The sequence below is a fragment of the Procambarus clarkii genome, chromosome 4 (assembly GCF_040958095.1).
Source record: "Procambarus clarkii isolate CNS0578487 chromosome 4, FALCON_Pclarkii_2.0, whole genome shotgun sequence".
NCBI classification, from domain to species: Eukaryota; Metazoa; Arthropoda; class Malacostraca; order Decapoda; family Cambaridae; genus Procambarus; species Procambarus clarkii.
The window spans coordinates 61121582-61140277 of NC_091153.1; positions in this window are offsets into that span (position 1 = coordinate 61121582).

Below are 18696 nucleotides of genomic sequence, written 5' to 3' on the forward strand. Positions count from 1 at the left end.
ACTCAGTTTCCACCTCTCTCCCCTAGTCCGTGTGCCCCTTTTGGTAAATAGTCTGTCTTTATCTACCCTATCCTGTCTTTATCTACCCTAATGATGATCCTTAGAGAATCTTGTATGTGGTGATCATGTCACCTCTAACTCTTTTGTCTCTCAATGACGTGAGATTCAATTCCAGTAGTCTCTCCTCGTAGCTCATACCCATCAGTTCGGGTACTAGTCTGGTGGCAATCCTTTGAAACTTTTCTAGTTTAGTCCTATGCTTGACAAGATATGGACTCCCTGCTGGAGCCGCATACTCCAGGATTGGTCTGACATATGTAGTATACAAAGTTCTAAAAAATTCCTTACATAAGTTTCTAAATGCCGTTCTTATTTTGGCCAACCTGGCATATTCAGCTGATGTTATCCTCTTGATATGAGCTTCAGGGGACAGGTCTGGCATGATATCAACCCCCAGGTCTTTCTCTCTCTCTCTGAATCTTGAGGTATTGAATTTCCCAAATGATACCTTGTATCTGGTCTCCTGCTCTCTACAACTATCTTCATTACATTGCATTTGCTTGGGTTAAACGCTAACAATCATTTGTTCGACCATTCCTGCAGCTTGTCCAGGTCTTCTTGAAGCCTCAAGCTGTCCTCTTCTGTCTTAATCTGTCTCATAATTTTGGCGTCGTCAGCAAACATTGAGAGGAATGAGTCTATACCCTCTGGGAGATCCTTTACGTATATCAGAAACTGGATAGGACCGAGTACAGAGCCCTGTGGGACTTCATTGGTGACTTCACGCCAATCTGAGGTCTCACCCCTCACTGTAACTCTCTGCTTCCTATTGCTTAGGTACTCCCTTACCCACTGAAGAGTCCTACCAGTTACTCCTGCCTGTTTATCCAGCATATGTGTTACCCTTCTATGGGATACTGTGTCAAAGGCTTCCCGACAGTCCAAAAAAATGCAGTTGCATTTTTGAAAGAGAATGCATCCTTCTCTTTCTTGCATAATCTTTGTCATCTGATCGTAGAATGGTGGTGGTGGTGGTGGTGTGATGGAGGTATTGGTGTGATGGAGATGGTGGTTGATGGTGGTGGTGGTGTGATGGTGGTGGTGGTGGTATGGTGGTGATGATGGTGGTAGTGATGGTATTGTGATGGACCTCGGCAGTGTATTTTGTGGTCCAAGCTCTCAGGACTGTGAATTAAGTAATGGAAATTGGTCACTTGTGGCCTCCCACCCCCCCTCCTAATCGAGTAAATCTACACATGTCTGCGAGACAGTGTGAAATAGATATAGAAACATCTGCTAGACAGTGTGACATATAAATTGTGTCCATCTTTATCACTATCTTCTCGAGAATAATTCTTAATAATCTTATTAATATTATTATGTCGCTAAAATATTTCCTCCACTTTCCCAGCTCGGTTATGATAACAACTTGGACGGTACAAGCCCAGACCACTATACTCATGAAGTTTAAACCTTGATTCATGGCTACTTCTGCTGCACTAGGAGCTAAATGGTGTTCTAGATTTAGTGCCTTTTGATACGTATTTACTCTGCTGATATGCATTAGCCTGTCCTCCTGCTCGTGTACCTTCCATGATATGCTGTCCTTTTTTGCCCAATCTATGTCAATGTGTATTTTTTAAGTGAGGATCATGTCTCCTTTGTTTCTTTTCTCAACGACGTGAGGTTGAGAAAATCCTTCCTCTTAAATCCTTCCGACTTAAATCCTTCCTCGTAGCTCATACCTGTTAAGACTGGAACTAATCCGGTCGGACAACTCTGGACCTGCTTTATCTTTGTTTAGTTGGGGTGAAATGGCCTTGGCGCACGTGTTAAAATATTTCAGAATTGGTCTGACAAATGTAAAATGGGTTCTAAAGGACTTTTTTATTAACATTTTTTAGTAATGTATTTTTTATGTTGACGTTGGTCCTGATTGAGGTGGCTTTGATGTAGATATTTTAGTAGTTGGCGTTGGTAGCTTAAATGTTGTGGTGGCGTTGATGACCACGACAAGGGTGGTGTTGATGACCACGACAAGGGTGGTGTTGATGACCACGACAAAGGTGGTGTTGATGACCACGACAAAGGTGGTGTTGATGACCAGGACAAGGGTGGTGTTGATGACCAGGACAAGGGTGGTGTTGATGACCAGGACAAGGGTGGTGTTGATGACCACGACAAGGGTGGTGTTGATGACCAGGACAAGGGTGGTGTTGATGACCACGACAAGGGTGGTGTTGATGACCAAGACAAGGGTGGTGTTGATGACCACGACAAGGGTGGTGTTGATGACCACGACAAGGGTGGTGTTGATGACCACGACAAGGGTGGTGTTGATGACCACGACAAGGGTGGTGTTGATGACCACGACAAGGGTGGTGTTGATGACCAAGACAAGGGTGGTGTTGATGACCACGACAAGGGTGGTGTTGATGACCAAGACAAGGGTGGTGTTGATGACCAAGACAAGGGGTGGCGTTGATGACCACGACAAGGGCGGTGTTGATGACCAGGACAAGGGTGGCGTTGATGACCACGACAAGAGAGGGTGTTGATGACCAAGACAAGGGTGGTGTTGATGACCAAGACAAGGGTGTTGTTGATGACCAGGACAAGGGTGGCGTTGATGACCACGACAAGGGTGGTGTTGATGACCAGGACAAGGGTGGCGTTGATGACCACGACAAGGGTGGTGTTGATGACCACGACAAGGGTGGTGTTGATGGCCAGGACAAGGGTGGTGTTGAGGACCACGACAAGCGTGGTGTTGATGACGATGGTCTGGATACGGGTAATTTTGACTGGAGTTACCGTGAAGAGTGGCGGGTTACCGGGAGTGGTGCTGACGACAAGGTGTTGATGGGAATAGAACTGATGAGGAAAGTACTCATGGAAGGGTTTAGATGGTTTGGTCACACTGTTGGTGGTATATATACGGGGGTATTATTGTTGACATTGTTATTGATGGTGTGGTATTGATGGGGGAGGTCTTTGTTCAGTGGTATTGATGGTGTGGTATTGATGGGGGAGGTCTTTGTTCAGTGGTATTGATGGGGGAGGGCTTTGTTCAGTGGTATTGATGGGGGAGGTCTCTGTTCAGTGGTATTGATGGGGGGAGGTCTTTGTTCAGTGGTATTGATGGGGAGGTCTTTGTTCAGTGGTATTGATAGGGGAGGTCTCTGTTCAGTGGTATTGATGGGGGAAGGTCTTTGTTCAGTGGTATTGATGGGGAGGTCTTTGTTCAGTGGTATTGATGGGGGAGGTCTCTGTTCAGTGGTATTCATGGGGGGAAGTCTTTGTTCAGTGGTATTGATGGGGGGAGGTCTTTGTTCAGTGGTATTGATGGGGTGGTATTGATGGGGGAGGTCTTTGTTCAGTGGTATTGATGGGGGAGGTCTTTGTTCAGTGGTATTGGTGGGGGAGGTCTCTGTTCAGTGGTATTGATGGGGGAGGTCTTTGTTCAGTGCTATTGATGGTGTGGTATTGATGGGGGAGGTCTTTGTTCAGTGGTATTGATGGGGGAGGTCTTTGTTCAGTGGTATTGATGGGGAAGGTCTTTGTTCAGTGGTATTGATGGGGGAGGTCTTTGTTCAGTGGTATTGATGGGGAAGGTCTTTGTTCAGTGGTATTGATGGGGGAGGTCTTTGTTCAGTGGTATTGATGGGGGAGGTCTCTGTTCAGTGGTATTGATGGGGGAGGTCTTTGTTCAGTGGTATTGATGGTGTGGTATTGATGGGGGAGGTCTTTGTTCAGTGGTATTGATGGGGAAGGTCTTTGTTCAGTGGTATTGATGGGGGAGGTCTTTGTTCAGTGGTATTGATGGGGTGGTATTGATGGGGGAGGTCTTTGTTCAGTGGTATTGATGGGGGAGGTCTTTGTTCAGTGGTATTGATGGTCTGGTATTGATGGTGTGGTATTGATGGGGAAGGTCTTTGTTCAGTGGTATTGATGGGGGAGGTCTTTGTTCAGTGGTATTGATGGGGGAGGTCTTTGTTCAGTGGTATTGATGGGGGAGGTCTCTGTTCATTGGTATTGATGGGGGATGTCTCTGTTCAGTGGTATTGATGGTGTGGTATTGATGGTGTGGTATTGATGGGGAAGGTCTTTGTTCAGTGGTATTGATGGGGGAGGTCTTTGTTCAGTGGTATTGATGGGGGAGGTCTTTGTTCAGTGGTATTGATGGTGTGGTATTGATGGGGTAGGTCTTTGTTCAGTGGTATTGATGGGGGAGGTCTTTGTTCAGTGGTATTGATGGGGGAGGTCTTTGTTCAGTGGTATTGATGGGGTGGTACTGATGGGGGAGGTGTTTGTTCAGTGGTATTGATGGTGGAGGTGTTTGTTCAGTGGTATTGATGGGGGAGGTCTTTGTTCAGTGGTATTGATGGTGTGGTATTGATGGTGTGGTATTGATGGGGAAGGTCTTTGTTCAGTGGTATTGATAGGGGAGGTCTTTGTTCAGTGGTATTGATGGGGGAGGTCTTTGTTCAGTGGTATTGATGGGGGAGGTCTTTGTTCAGTGGTATTGATGGGGGAGGTCTCTGTTCAGTGGTATTGATGGGGGAGGTCTTTGTTCAGTGGTATTGATGGTGTGGTATTGATGGGGGAGGTCTTTGTTCAGTGGTATTGATGGGGGAGGTCTTTGTTCAGTGGTATTGATGGGGGAGGTCTTTGTTCAGTGGTATTGATGGGGGAGGTCTTTGTTCAGTGGTATTGATGGTGTGGTATTGATGGGGGAGGTCTTTGTTCAGTGGTATTGATGGTGGAGGTCTTTGTTCAGTGGTATTGATGGGGGAGGTCTCTGTTCAGTGGTATTGATGGGGGAGGTCTTTGTTCAGTGGTATTAATGGTGTGGTATTGATGGGGGAGGTCTTTGTTCAGTGGTATTGATGGGGGAGGTCTTTGTTCAGTGGTATTGATGGGGGAGGTCTTTGTTCAGTGGTATTGACGGGGGAGGTCTTTGTTCAGTGGTATTGATGGTGTGGTATTGATGGGGGAGGTCTTTGTTCAGTGGTATTGATGGGGGAGGTCTTTGTTCAGTGGTATTGATGAGGGAGGTCTTTGTTCAGTGGTATTGATGGGGTGGTATTGATGGGGGAGGTCTTTGTTCAGTGGTATTGATGGGGGAGGTCTTTGTTCAGTGGTATTGATGGGGGAGGTCTTTGTTCAGTGGTATTGATGGTGTGGTATTGATGGTGTGGTATTGATGGGGAAGGTCTTTGTTCAGTGGTATTGATGGGGGAGGTCTTTGTTCAGTGGTATTGATGGGGGAGGTCTTTGTTCAGTGGTATTGATGGGGTAGGTCTTTGTTCAGTGGTATTGATGGGGGAGGTCTTTGTTCAGTGGTATTGATGGGGGAGGTCTTTGTTCAGTGGTATTGATGGGGTGGTATTGATGGGGTGGTATTGATGGGGGAGGTCTTTGTTCAGTGGTATTGATGGGGGAGGTCTTTGTTCAGTGGTATTGATGGTGTGGTATTGATGGTGTGGTATTGATGGGGAAGGTCTTTGTTCAGTGGTATTGATGGAGGAGGTCTTTGTTCAGTGGTATTGATGGGGGAGGTCTTTGTTCAGTGGTATTGATGGGGGAGGTCTCTGTTCAGTGGTATTGATGGTGTGGTATTGATGGTGTGGTATTGATGGTGTGGTATTGATGGGGAAGGTCTTTGTTCAGTGGTATTGACGGGGGAGGTCTTTGTTCAGTGGTATTGATGGGGGAGGTCTTTGTTCAGTGGTATTGATGGTGTGGTATTGATGGGGGAGGTCTTTGTTCAGTGGTATTGATGGGGGAGGTCTTTGTTCAGTGGTATTGATGGGGGAGGTCTTTGTTCAGTGGTATTGATGGCGTGGTATTGATGGTGTGGTATTAATGGGGAAGGTCTTTGTTCAGTGGTATTGATGGGGGAGGTCTTTGTTCAGTGGTATTGATGGTGGAGGTCTTTGTTCAGTGGTATTGATGGGGGAGGTCTCTGTTCATTGGTATTGATGGGGGAGGTCTCTGTTCAGTGGTATTGATGGTGTGGTATTGATGGTGTGGTATTGATGGTGTGGTATTGATGGGGAAGGTCTTTGTTCAGTGGTATTGATGGGGGAGGTCTTTGTTCAGTGGTATTGATGGTGTGGTATTGATGGTGTGGTATTGATGGGGAAGGTCTTTGTTCAGTAGTATTGTTGTGGTAGTACAGATGGGGTGGTATTGATGGGGGAGGTCTTTGTTCAGTGGTATTGATAGTGTGGTATTGATTGTGTGGTATTGATGGGGGAGCTCTTTGTTCAGTGGAATTGATGAGGTGGTATTGACGGGGGAGGTCTTTGTTCAGTGGTATTGATGTGGCAGTATAGATGGGGTGGTATTGATGGGGGGCGGTCTTTGTTCAGTGGTATTGATGGTGTGGTATTGATGGGGAAGGTCTTTGTTCAGTGGTATTGATGTGGTGGTATTGACGGGGAAGGTCTTTGTTCAGTGGTATTGATGGTGTGGTATTGACGGGGAAGGTCTTTGTTCAGTGGTATTGATGTGGTAGTGTAGATGGGGTGGAATTGATGGGGGAGGTCTTTGTTCAGTGGTATTGATGGTGTGGTATTGATGAGGGAGAACTTTGTTCAATGGATTCCATGTGGTGGTATTGATGGGGTTTTTTTCTTCAGTGGTATTTATGGGGGAGGTTTTTGTTCAGTGGTATTGATGGTGTGGTATTGATAGGGAGAACTTTGTTCAATGGATTCGATGTGGTGGTATTGATGGGGGGTTTTTGTTCAGTGGTATTTATGGGGTGGTATTGATGGGGGAGGTCTTTGTTCAGTGGTATTGATAGGGTGGTATTGATGGTGTGGCATTTATGGGGGGTACTGATAGTGAGGTCTTTGTTCAGTGATATTGATGGGGGTGGTATTGATGGGAGGTATTGATGGGGTGGTATTGATGGGGGGTATTGATGGGAAGGTCTTTGTTCAGTGGTACTGATGGGGGTATTGATGGGGGAGGTTCTTGTTCAGTGGTATTGATGGGGGTATTGATGGGGAGGTCTTTGTTCAGTGGTATTGATGGGGGTATTGATGGGGAGGTCTTTGTTCAGTGGTATTGATGGGGGGTATTGATGGGGAGGTCTTTGTTCAGTGGTATTGATGGGGTGGTCTGTCTCAGGCATATGGTGCTGGAAGCAGTTTTAAAGTGTTCTAGACATTATTGAGGTGCTGTGAAGCTCGTGCTGTGATGGTGCTGTGAGGGGGAGATGCTGTGATGGTGCTGTGAGGGGGAGATGCTGTGATGGTGCTGTGAGGGGGAGATGCTGTGATGGTGCTGTGAGGGGGAGATGCTGTGATGGTGCTGTGAGGGGGAGATGCTGTGATGGTGCTGTGAGGGGGAGATGCTGTGAGGGGGAGTTGCTGTGATGGTGCTGTGAGGGGGAGATGCTGTGATGGTGCTGTGAGGGGGAGATGCTGTGATGGTGCTGTGAGGGGGAGATGCTGTGATGGTGCTGTGAGGGGGAGATGCTGTGATGGTGCTGTGAGGGGGAGATGCTGTGATGGTGCTGTGAGGGGGAGATGCTGTGATGGTGCTGTGAGGGGGAGATGCTGTGATGGTGCTGTGAGGGGGAGATGCTGTGATGGTGCTGTGAGGGGGAGATGCTGTGAGGGGGAGATGCTGTGATGGTGCTGTGAGGGGGAGATGCTGTGATGGTGCTGTGAGGGGGAGATGCTGTGATGGTGCTGTGAGGGGGAGATGCTGTGATGGTGCTGTGAGGGGGAGATGCTGTGATGGTGCTGTGAGGGGGAGATGCTGTGATGGTGCTGTGAGGGGGAGATGCTGTGATGGAAAACCTCCCTGTGCCTCTTTTTTCAATAATTAATCAGGTTCCGCTCTATCTATTACTGGAGTTTGGGGCCTGATTTATCATTATTACTGCTATTTCTCCGGATATCTGGGATTAATGTCTCTAGCGGCCCTCAACACTGACCCGTGAGTAACCAACACACACATCAGCCCATCCTCCTAAGGTTCCCAACGTCAAGAAACCGTCGTACTAAAGTGTCCTTATCCTAGCCTTCCAGAGGACCCATAACCGAAAACGGGACAGTACATCAATTTCGCCAGCCGTTAGTATTTTCTAGTACGACGATTTTTGGTCTTAGAGTATTGCGATGTTCGAGTTCCACACACGTAGAAGTGTTGATGAGGGAATCAGCGATGGTACTAGTATACAACTCACGTTTTCTTTAAGACTGTCACAAGTAGAGTACAGATGTCGGCAAGATTGATCTATTAGGAGCTGGCACTTAGAACTCGCTGGCTCCAACGGCGGGTCTTTTAACAGCACTTTGACGAGTGATGAGTTTAATGTTCCCCAACGATAACTTGTCATTTCTATTTGCTAAATATTGACTTGGTTTCAGACATAGTTTTCTTAAATATTCTGAAACAAATCAAGGATGTGTTCACAAACATGAACAAATGTAATCATGAGATTGGCATTAAATGTTAGCATAGACTGGGCACTGCAATTGCAGAAACTCTCAGAATTCGGGAAAATGCAACGGACATCTTTGCACCGGGCGCATTGTGAGCAGTTCAAAGGTATATTTAGGGCACTGAAAAAATTTAGAGCACTGAAAAATCCCAATGGAGACGATGAAGGCTTCTCCTGCAGACTCAACACTAATCTGATCATGGTTAGAAACCTATCAACATAGATTTATGGAGACATAAAATGCTGCATTAGAGCCGTTACTATAGGCAAGTCTCAGGGGCAGGACACAAGCGCTCTGTAGCTACTAACTTAGACTCTACGGATGATATTCAGGGATTGTAATAACCTCTTTCTAAGTTGTGTGAAGCCTCGGTCGTAACAATGTAGACATAATTCCCACACTGAGTGTTTCCCTGGATGCTGATGTTGCAAGAGCAGCTGTGTGTGTGTTGGTATGCTGGCAGCATCATGACAGGTGTGTTGGGATGCTGGCAGCATCATGACAGGTGTGTTGGGATGCTGGCAGCATCATGACAGGTGTGTTGGGATGCTGGCAGCATCATGACAGGTGTGTTGGGATGCTGGCAGCATCATGACAGGTGTGTGATAATATTAATACATAGTGACAGGTGTGGGCTGAGATGAGCCATTCATAAAGAAGAAACATAAAAATTATCGTTAAATTCCTGAAGAAATAACAATAAGCAGATGTTGTCCCTACCTAAAGAGGAACGCGAGTTTACAATCTCAAGAGGGCCTATGAACGCGAGCCAACACTCTCAAGAGGGCCGATGAATGCGAGCTTACAATCTCAAGAGGGCGGATGAACGCGAGCTTACAATCTCAAGAGGGCGGATGAACGCGAGCTTACTATCTCAAGAGGGCCTATGAACGCGAGCCTACACTGTAAAGAGGACCCATGAACACAAGTCAACAATCTCAAGACGGCCGACGATCGCGACGTTGAGGAACGCGAGTGTACAATCGCAAGGCTGTTGAGATTAGCCCTCATCCCGGGGGCCGCACTGATGACCATCACACAACGACCCAAGTGGGAAGAGCCTCCCTCCCCCCATATATTATATAAGTTAGCTGGGAGAAGGTCGCTACATAAGCCTATTAAGGAGATTACACCTCAGGGATGCAATTTCGTGTGCCCCACTTATCAAAAACTTGGCCCAGGTCCGCAGCTGCTGGCCGTAATGGCCAAGCATGATGCATGGGAGTAATTTCTTGTCATTCATGGTAAAAGTTGGCGTGATATAATACCCAGGGGAGGAAGGTGATGGAGGGTGATACAGTAAAAGTTGGCGAGATACAGTTGGCGCTGTGAACTTGGTTGATGAGTTGAGTCATGTTAATACATTTAATTAGCTCGAATGTAACAGCAAATCAACTGCAATTTTCAAGCTTGTTGTGCTACATAACTTTTAATAAGTAATAATTTGTTTTATCGCGGATATGAAAGGTGTATATAAGTATAGAGGTTCCCCAAGGAGGAACTATTGACCCTCCCTAGGATGCAACCCACAACAGTTCAGTAACTCCTCGGGTACCCATTGACTAAGTGAACGCAAATATTAGGATAAAAAGGAAAAGTGCCTAACCAATTGCGAGTCGAAAACGAAGCCAACTGCAGTACGGAGACCCCTTATATAACTAGATTACCATGCGTGCATCATCAACCCCCTCCCCCCCACACACACACACACACTTTCTCCTGAGTTTCCTCGCTCTGTTTTGCTCTAGTTCCCCGTTTGCTTGTCCTGAAGGAGTTTTCCTCTCTCTCTCACTTTGCACCAGCAAGGTGAGGGGAAAGGTGAGGCTCTTCAGGTGTTAGTCAGGTATTAGGCAGGTGTTAGTCAGGTATTAGTCAGGTGTTAGTCAGGTGTTAGTCAGGTGTTAGTCAGGTGTTTGACAGGCAGTTCACTTGAGACTGTTCAGGGGGTCATTTCTGCCTCTGGGTTAAGTGACCGGATGAACAATCCAGCGGGTTTACTTTTCTTCCTGATATACCAGTGTGTTCACTCACAGCATGAGTGGCTCTGCCTACTAGTGCCACTGTGTTCACTCACAGCATGAGTGGCACTGCCTACTAGTGCCACTGTGTTCACTCACAACATGAGTGGCACTGCCTACTAGTGCCACTGTGTTCACTCACAGCATGAGTGGCACTGCCTACTAGTGCCACTGTGTTCACTCACAGCATGAGTGGCACTGCCTACTAGTGCCACTGTGTTCACTCACAACATGAGTGGCACTGCCTACTAGTGCCACTGTGTTCACTCACAGCATGAGTGGCACTGCCTACTAGTGCCACTGTGTTCACTCACAACATGAGTGGCACTGCCTACTAGTGCCACTGTGTTCACTCACAGCATGGGTGACACTGCCCAATAAGCTAACCCAGTGAGGGGAAAACCCCCAACAAATCCTAAGATGAAGGTAACCAAGACACACCTTGAGGAGAGTGAAACAAGAGGTGCCATTGTTGTGTTCTGTGTTTCAGCAAGTGTTGGCTGTAACTTACCTTTACCAGTAACGAGAGGCGACTTTCCTGGGTAATGAGACGTAGAGACACTTGTTGGTGAGTCAGAATATGAGAGTCGTCACCCACGTAACTCATCTCGTGTGGGAGAGAGCGACTCAAGCACCAGGATTTGCATCGTGCATCTCCTGTGCAAGCTGGAGATAGGAGATGGTAGGCTTCCTCACTTCTGTTATTAGAAATATATGGCAATGTGGGTTTCTGGGCTTACATGTTGCTGTTTGAAGACACTGTAGAGAGGCTGTGGTAAAGGGGTTGGGAGGGTGGTGCAGGGGTTGGGAGGGTGGTGAAGGGGTTGGGAGGATGGTGGAGGATGGGGGAGGGGTTGTGGAGGGTGGTGGAGGGGATGTGGAGGGGTGGGGAGGGTGGTAGAGGGAGCCGGAAGATGGTGGGGGTTGGGAGGGTGGGGGAGGGAACCGGAGGGTGGTGGAGGGAGCCGGAGGGTGGTGGAGGGGTTGTTGAGGGTGGGGGAGGGGATGTGGAAGGGTTGGGAGGGTGGTGGAGGGTAGGGGAGGGGTTGGGAGGGGGTGGAGGGGGGTGGAGGGGATGGGAGGGTGGTGCATGGGTTGGGAGGGGGGGGTGGTGGGGGTGGGAGGGGGGTGGAGGGGTTGGGAGAGGGGTGGAGGGGATGGGAGGGGGGTGGAGGGAGCCGGAGGGGGGTGGAAGGAGCTAGAGGGTGGTGGAGGGAGTCGGAGGGTGGTGGAGGGAAATAGAGGGTGGTGGGGGACGGTGGAGGGAGCTAGAGGAAGCAGGAGGGAGAGAGAGCCAGGCCTGGCTAAGTGCACCACAACTTTACTTGTAGGTCGACTGCTAGCGGCCGTGGAGTGAGGACGTTTACCGACCCTCCGTGGCTGTTGGAGTTGTTTGCCGTTTGGTCGCCAGGTGGTGGGGCGTCACTGCCCTCCCAGTGTTGTTGCCTGCCTGGCTGCGTGCTGACGTGGCCTTTTTGCCATGGGGGGCCTGGCTATTCCTCCTGTGTTGAGGGTAAATTCCGTGGGACTGGAATTCGCGTGTAAGGCTGGTTATCCGGCCGTTGAGTTAGTTATGTGTGACATGCTTCGTGTCCCGGTGGAAGCTGTGTATGGCGTTGAGCTTGTGACGGCCCACCGGGTGATTGTCAAGTTCGTGGGGGAGGAGGAGTATCGGGACTTCCTCCGGCGGAACGAGGGGCGTTCATTGCAGTTGCCGGATGGCGCCGGCTCCGTTACGATCTCGGACCGAAGTGGTGCCCTGACATATGTCAGTGTACACGGTGCGCCCCTGGAGTTCCCTGAAAACCTTCTCCGGCGCTTCTTCGGGAGGTATGGTGCAGTCATCAGTGTGCGGGTGAACAAGCTGTCCTCGGGGAAGTATGCTGGGAAGCAGACGAATGTCCGTACATTAGGTATGCGCCTGCGGTCGGATATCCCATCTTCTGTCCGGCTGCTGGGCTACTACGTTCGGGTGTACTATGCCCGGCAGCCCCGTACTTGTTTCCGGTGTGGCCAGTTGGGGCATCAGGCTGCCGGGTGCTCTGAGACACCTACTGCGCCCGTTAACTTATTCCGGGAGGAGGATTTCCCGCCGTTCCCTCAGGGCGTGGATTCCGGAGACGAAGTGGAGCAGGTCCCAGTCGCTGCTGATGCGGCCCCTCCTGCGTCACCCGACATGCCCCCGGTGCTTGTTGCCCCTCAGCCGAGTGCGTCTGCGTCTTCCTCGACTCCTGCTGCTGCGCCTGGTCCTGCGCCCTCGCCAGGTGTTCCGGCTGTGTTGGGTGTTGGGGGTGCTGCGGAGCATCCTGTTGTGTGCGGCCCGGTTCCCCATGTGGTTGAGGCTGCTGAAGTACTGCGACGGGCGTTGGTTCGCCCGGTTCGTGAGGCCCGTGGTTCTGGGTCCGCCTCCGGCTGTGAGGATGTGCGGCCAGTGCCCAAGCGTTCTAGGCGCTCTTCTACTGCTTGGGCTGATATGGAGGACTACGACGCGGGTGGAGCTTCGGGAGATGGTGTGGCGGTTCCGAGTGCCTCGTGCTCTACGACGCTGGTGGTGGCTGATGTCCATGTGTCGGCTGTTGACGATGATTGTGCGTCTAATTTACCTCCTGTTCTTTCTCCTGCAGAAGGTTCTTCGCAGTGGGAGGTGGTTGCTCCTACGGGCGTGGATGGTGTGGATCCTGGTACGAGCCGAGGCATCAAGCTGGTGCTGAAAAAGGATGCCAAGCGTGGGGGGTCCCGGCAGGTGCAACGTTCAGTGGTTGCCGAGGAGTCCTGTGAGGCAGCTGAGGAGGCTCCCAGTGTGCTGCCCATTGCCCGGCCTCTTGGGAAGGAGCCTCTCCCTCTCATCTTGGCCTCCGGAGTGGCGATGGATGCTGACCATCCGTTGCATTTTGAAATTGTTGACCGTGTGCGTCCTGCTCCGTGGTGGCCTTCTACCATCTGGATTCGTCGGGCTAAGTGTTTTATTGTGGGTGTGCCAGAGTTAATGCCCGATCCTCGTACGCTCAATAGTGACCATGTTTCGGAGGACATTGTTACTTTGGGAAGCGTACTGTATTCGCTTCCCGGCGGAAGAGTGGCCGGACAAGTATGAGATCTTTTCGTAGTCTGTGTGCTTGCTGTGTGTTTTATTGTTCTTTTGTTTTCTTGTGTTTTTGATGTTGGCCCTTCAGGCCGGTGTTTAGTGACTTGTGTTTCTGCCTGCTTTTTTGTAATTGGCCTCGCCTTTTGTTACGGGGCGTTAATGTATTGATTTTCTGTTGCTTTACCTGTTGCCTCTTGTTGTATGTTTTGTTTTTTGGAGGTGTTGTTTTGTACTGTGATTGCTGGATTGCCATTGTATTCTGTTTTATGTTTTGATGTATGCTGTATTTTTCATGTTTTTCTTGTGTATGTGTTTTGTTGTGCTATGCTGTTTTGTTGTGCTCGGCTGTCGGCCCTTCTGGCCGGTGGTCTATTGTTTTCCTTTATGTATTCTGTATTTTTATTGTATTTAATTTGCATGCTCTGCATGTAAAAATAAAAATAAAAAAAAAAACTTTACTTGTGAACCTGCTGGGGAAAAACATAAAGTTGCTCACACTCGCGATATTAACATTTTAAAGTGGATTCAGCAAACAGCGCCGGGCTGAGCAAAATAATTTGCCTTACATGACAGTGTTTTCCGACTACCAAAGCGTGTTTACCACCGCTGTTTGTGTATAACATCACCAAAAGTCCCGTGCAAAAACGATGGCAATCTGCAAGTCCAACAAGGAGGACTTATCAAAGTGGTGCCCACCTCTGTATAAAAGATGGTGCCTATCTGGCACTATTTTTGTGTGTCATGGTGTGATCATTGCGTCCGGGATTAAAATACTAATATTAGCACATTATACTGGCGCTATGTACGCACCAACGACCGTTAAGCAGTATTAGGCTATTCAACCCCGAACACTTGGAGACTTTTTAACTCTTCCGTTCTCAGTGAGTGTACGAGCTAGTGGGCCTGGACGTCACCTTACTACGACCACCGTCACTAGAGAGTTGCTGTCCACCCGGCGTGGTGTTAGGACCTGGGTATCGCTGCTGACGTGGCTTGCGTCCCGTGTTTCCCCTGAGGGACCCCTGGGGCCGTTACCGTCTGCAGTCATGGGAGAGGGCCTGTGCCCCATTTCACCAGGCTGGACTCAATTGGCCTACAGTTTTCCGGGAATGCTTCCTACCAAGCAGTAGCGGTGGTATTACTTGATATGCTACGTGTCCCTGTGGAGTCAGCGATTGTCAAGTTCGGCTCTTAGGCTGCAGGGTGTGAGGAGTGTGGGGTTACCCCTGTTAACCTCTTCCAAGTGCTGAAATGTGTGTTGCTTCCCTAACGGTTTCTACCCCGGTGTTGGATCCTGTGACTCGCCTGGGGGCGGATGTGGGTGGTGGTATGGATGTTGCCATGGGGATTGGGGCTGCCCCACTCCCTCCACCGGCTTTCCTGCCTGAGTCGTCCCTGCCCCTGACGCCCTATCTCGGCCGCCCCTGCCTGTTCCGTCCCTGTATACGGTATATCATGTCACTCTGGATGTCCGCGAGACATCTCTTGGATGTCTGTCTCCTGCGGTGTGTGGTCCGGTGCCAACGGCCGTGGATGCTGCAGTTTTTAGGGGCCGGGCTTTGAAGGAGCGCCCATCGGAGAGTTCTCCTGTGATACGGGATGATGGGGGTGATAGCTCGGACGACCAGAAGCCTGTCTCCAAGCGCTCGAGGCGGGATCCGAGTGTGTCTCCCCTTCGTAGTGTGCCTTGGGTGGAGGTTGGAGAGTATGATGCTCCGGCGTCTTCCGCCGTGCTTGGCGGTGCAGTGGGGACTCTGTGCTACCCCCTGCATCGCCCCCTGTTGTTGGCTCCCCACTGTGGGAGGTTGCTTCTGCTGATCGGGACCTTATCGTGGTCTTAAGGAAAGATGTGCGCCAGGGTGCCTCTGCTCCTGTGCCCAGTGGCGGGGGGGGGGGTAGGGGCCTCTGGCGCATCTTTGTGCTCTGCGGGTCCCCCCAGTGCGCAGCCCAGTGAGAAACCTCGTGCGCAAACCAGTCCGAAGCCCAGTGCAATGTTCAATGCTGCACCCGGTGCAACGCCTAGTGCGAATTCACGTGCAGATTCCGGTGCGGAATCCCCTAGTGTGGAACCCTTCCCTGTGATCACGGCTGCCGGGGGCGTAGTCCCTAAGTCACAGTTTGGATCTCACTTGGGATGACAGGGTGCGTCCGGCCCCATGGTGTTCTTCAATTATTTGGGTGCCGCGGATTAAGGGGGTTTATTTATGGGGTGTATGATTTGATGCCTCGGCCTTGTGCGTCTCCTGGTGTCCGAGGACGTCCAATTGATTTGGGAGGCTTATTGCTTGCGCTTCCCGGAGCGGGAGTTCCCGGATAAATATCAATAGTACTTGTGCTTGATTTGTACACTCTCTGTCTTTTGTTTTGTTACCGTGTCTGCGTTTAGGCGTTATGTTTGGTTGCGTTTTTGATTGTGCTGTACTGATTGTTTCCTGTGTGTGCTTTGTGTTCTGTTTGCTTGTGCTGTTTCTAGTGCCATTGGGTGTGTGTGTGTGTTTTCTGGTGACTGTGTTTGTGCCTTTTTTTTCCCCCGGTCCCTGCATTTCCCCGGTTATGCATTACTGTCTGTCTTGCCTTTTGTCCTTCCCAAGTGGCCCTTCAGGCTGGCTTTCTTCCTATTGTTGTCTAATGTTCTTTTCCCGTTCATCTTTGTGCGGGCTGGTACTGTGTAACTATATATGTAATTGTTATTATGTAAAATGTCATTTCGGTGTATATTCCGTGTTTCCTGTTATGAGCTTGTTTTGTTTTTCAGTTGTGTGTTTCCTTTCTCTGTTGTTCACATGTTTTGCTTTTGTGTTTTCATGGATCACCGCTTTTACAGTTTTTTTGTCAGACTGTTTTATTGTATTTATTGTGCTTTATCAATAAAAAGAAAAAACGTCTCTAGATTCCTCTGTAGCAACTGTTGGCTTTTATATACTGACAACAATTGTCAAATGAAGTTTCAGCCTCTTGTTGTCTGTCTGTGAGTTTACAAGGCACCTTTCCTGTGGGAAGAAGAGTTAGCTTAATACAAAGCTCATTCACTGCAATATTTGTCCTGATCCAATCTGTTACTTCCACTAGCAGTGACGCCGTCAGTGACTCCACTAGTAATGAGCCCGTCAGACTGTTACTCACCGCCACTAGCAAGAATGACACTGTCAGACTGAACAAATCCACAAGGTGATGAAGGCGCGTCTGGGATTCTCTCGGACGTAGATTCAAACCCTCATCACGGCCTTTGTGGATTTGTTCATATGATGCATCACGCTGTTGTGATTTCTGTGTGTACTGTCAGGCTGTTGCTACAACTAGCAGCAATATTCACACTCGTTCTTGTCCTGCAATGGACGTTTTACCTTCAAGTATTACAACTGATATACAGATTGAGTGTTGCGTCACGCAATATATTCGACATTCTGCTTCTCAACACCCGAGGAAGGTACGATACCAATTTCTATGTTTCTATCGCGGGTATATCGATGAAATATACTAAATATATTTCTGTAATACACAGGATTTCGCTGTTTAATGTATTCTGAATTTTGTTTCGAGACGAAGATCATTAATATTACAGCACACCTCGGGAATAAAGAATTCTGAAACTCAATAAAAGAGTCGAGTTACAGTTATACAATTTCTCGAACCGATTTGCTTAGAAATTAGGAAATGTTAAATGCATTGGAGAGACGCGACACGCAATGATTGCCAAAGCACTGTGTAAATTATGGCTTTAAGAAGGATTCCTAATTATCTCGTACTGCTCCTCTTTACCACAGTGTTCTGTTGATGCTCTCTCTGGTGAGAGTGTTCCAGGATGTTCTCTCTAGTGAGAGAGTGTTCCCAGGATGTTCTCTCTAGTGAGAGCGTGTTCCAGGATGTTCTCTCTAGTGAGAGAGTGTTCCAGGATGTTCTCTCTAGTGAGTGTTCTCAGGATGTTCTCTTTAGTGAGAGAGTGTTCTCAGGATGTTCTCTTTAGTGAGAGAGCGTTCCCAGGATGTTCTCTCTAGTGAGAGAGCGTTCCCAGGATGTTCTCTCTAGTGACAGAGTGTTCTCAGGATGTTCTCTCTAGTGAGAGTTTGTTCCCAGGATGTTCTCTTTAGTGAGAGTTTGTTCCCAGGATGTTCTCTTTAGTGAGAGTTTGTTCCCAGGATGTTCTCTTTAGTGAGAGTTTGTTCCCAGGATGTTTTCTCTAGTGAGAGAGTGTTCCCAGGATGTTCTCTCTAGTGAGTGTTCTCAGGATGTTCTCTCTAGTAAGTGTTCTCAGGATGTTCTCTCTAGTGAGAGAGCGTTCCCAGGATGTTCTCTCTAGTGAGAGAGTGTTCTCAGGATGTTCTCTCTAGTGAGAGAGTGTTCTCAGGATGTTCTCTCTAGTGAGTGTTCTCAGGATGTTCTCTTTAGTGAGAGAGCGTTCCCAGGATGTTCTCTCTAGTGAGAGTGTTCTCAGGATGTTCTCTCTAGTGAGAGAGTGTTCTCAGGATGTTCTCTCTAGTGAGAGAGTGTTCTCAGGATGTTCTCTCTAGTGAGAGAGTGTTCCAGGATGTTCTCTCTAGTGAGAGAGTGTTCCCAGGATGTTCTCTCTAGTGAGAGAGTGTTCTCAGGATGTTCTCTCTAGTGAGAGAGTGTTCTCAGGATGTTCTCTCTAGTGAGAGAGTGTTCCCAGGATGTTCTCTCTAGTGAGAGTGTTCTCAGGATGTTCTCTCTAGTGAGAGCGTGTTCCCAGGATGTTCTCTCTAGTGAGTGTTCTCAGGATGTTCTCTTTAGTGAGAGAGCGTTCCCAGGATGTTCTCTCTAGTGAGAGAGTGTTCTCAGGATGTTCTCTCTAGTGAGTGTTCTCAGGATGTTCTCTTTAGTGAGAGAGCGTTCCCAGGATGTTCTCTCTAGTGAGAGTGTTCTCAGGATGTTCTCTCTAGTGAGAGAGTGTTCTCAGGATGTTCTCTCTAGTGAGAGAGTGTTCTCAGGATGTTCTCTCTAGTGAGTGTTCTCAGGATGTTCTCTTTAGTGAGAGAGTGTTCTCAGGATGTTCTCTCTAGTGAGAGAGTGTTCTCAGGATGTTCTCTCTAGTGAGAGAGTGTTCTCAGGATGTTCTCTCTAGTGAGTGTTCTCAGGATGTTCTCTTTAGTGAGAGAGTGTTCTCAGG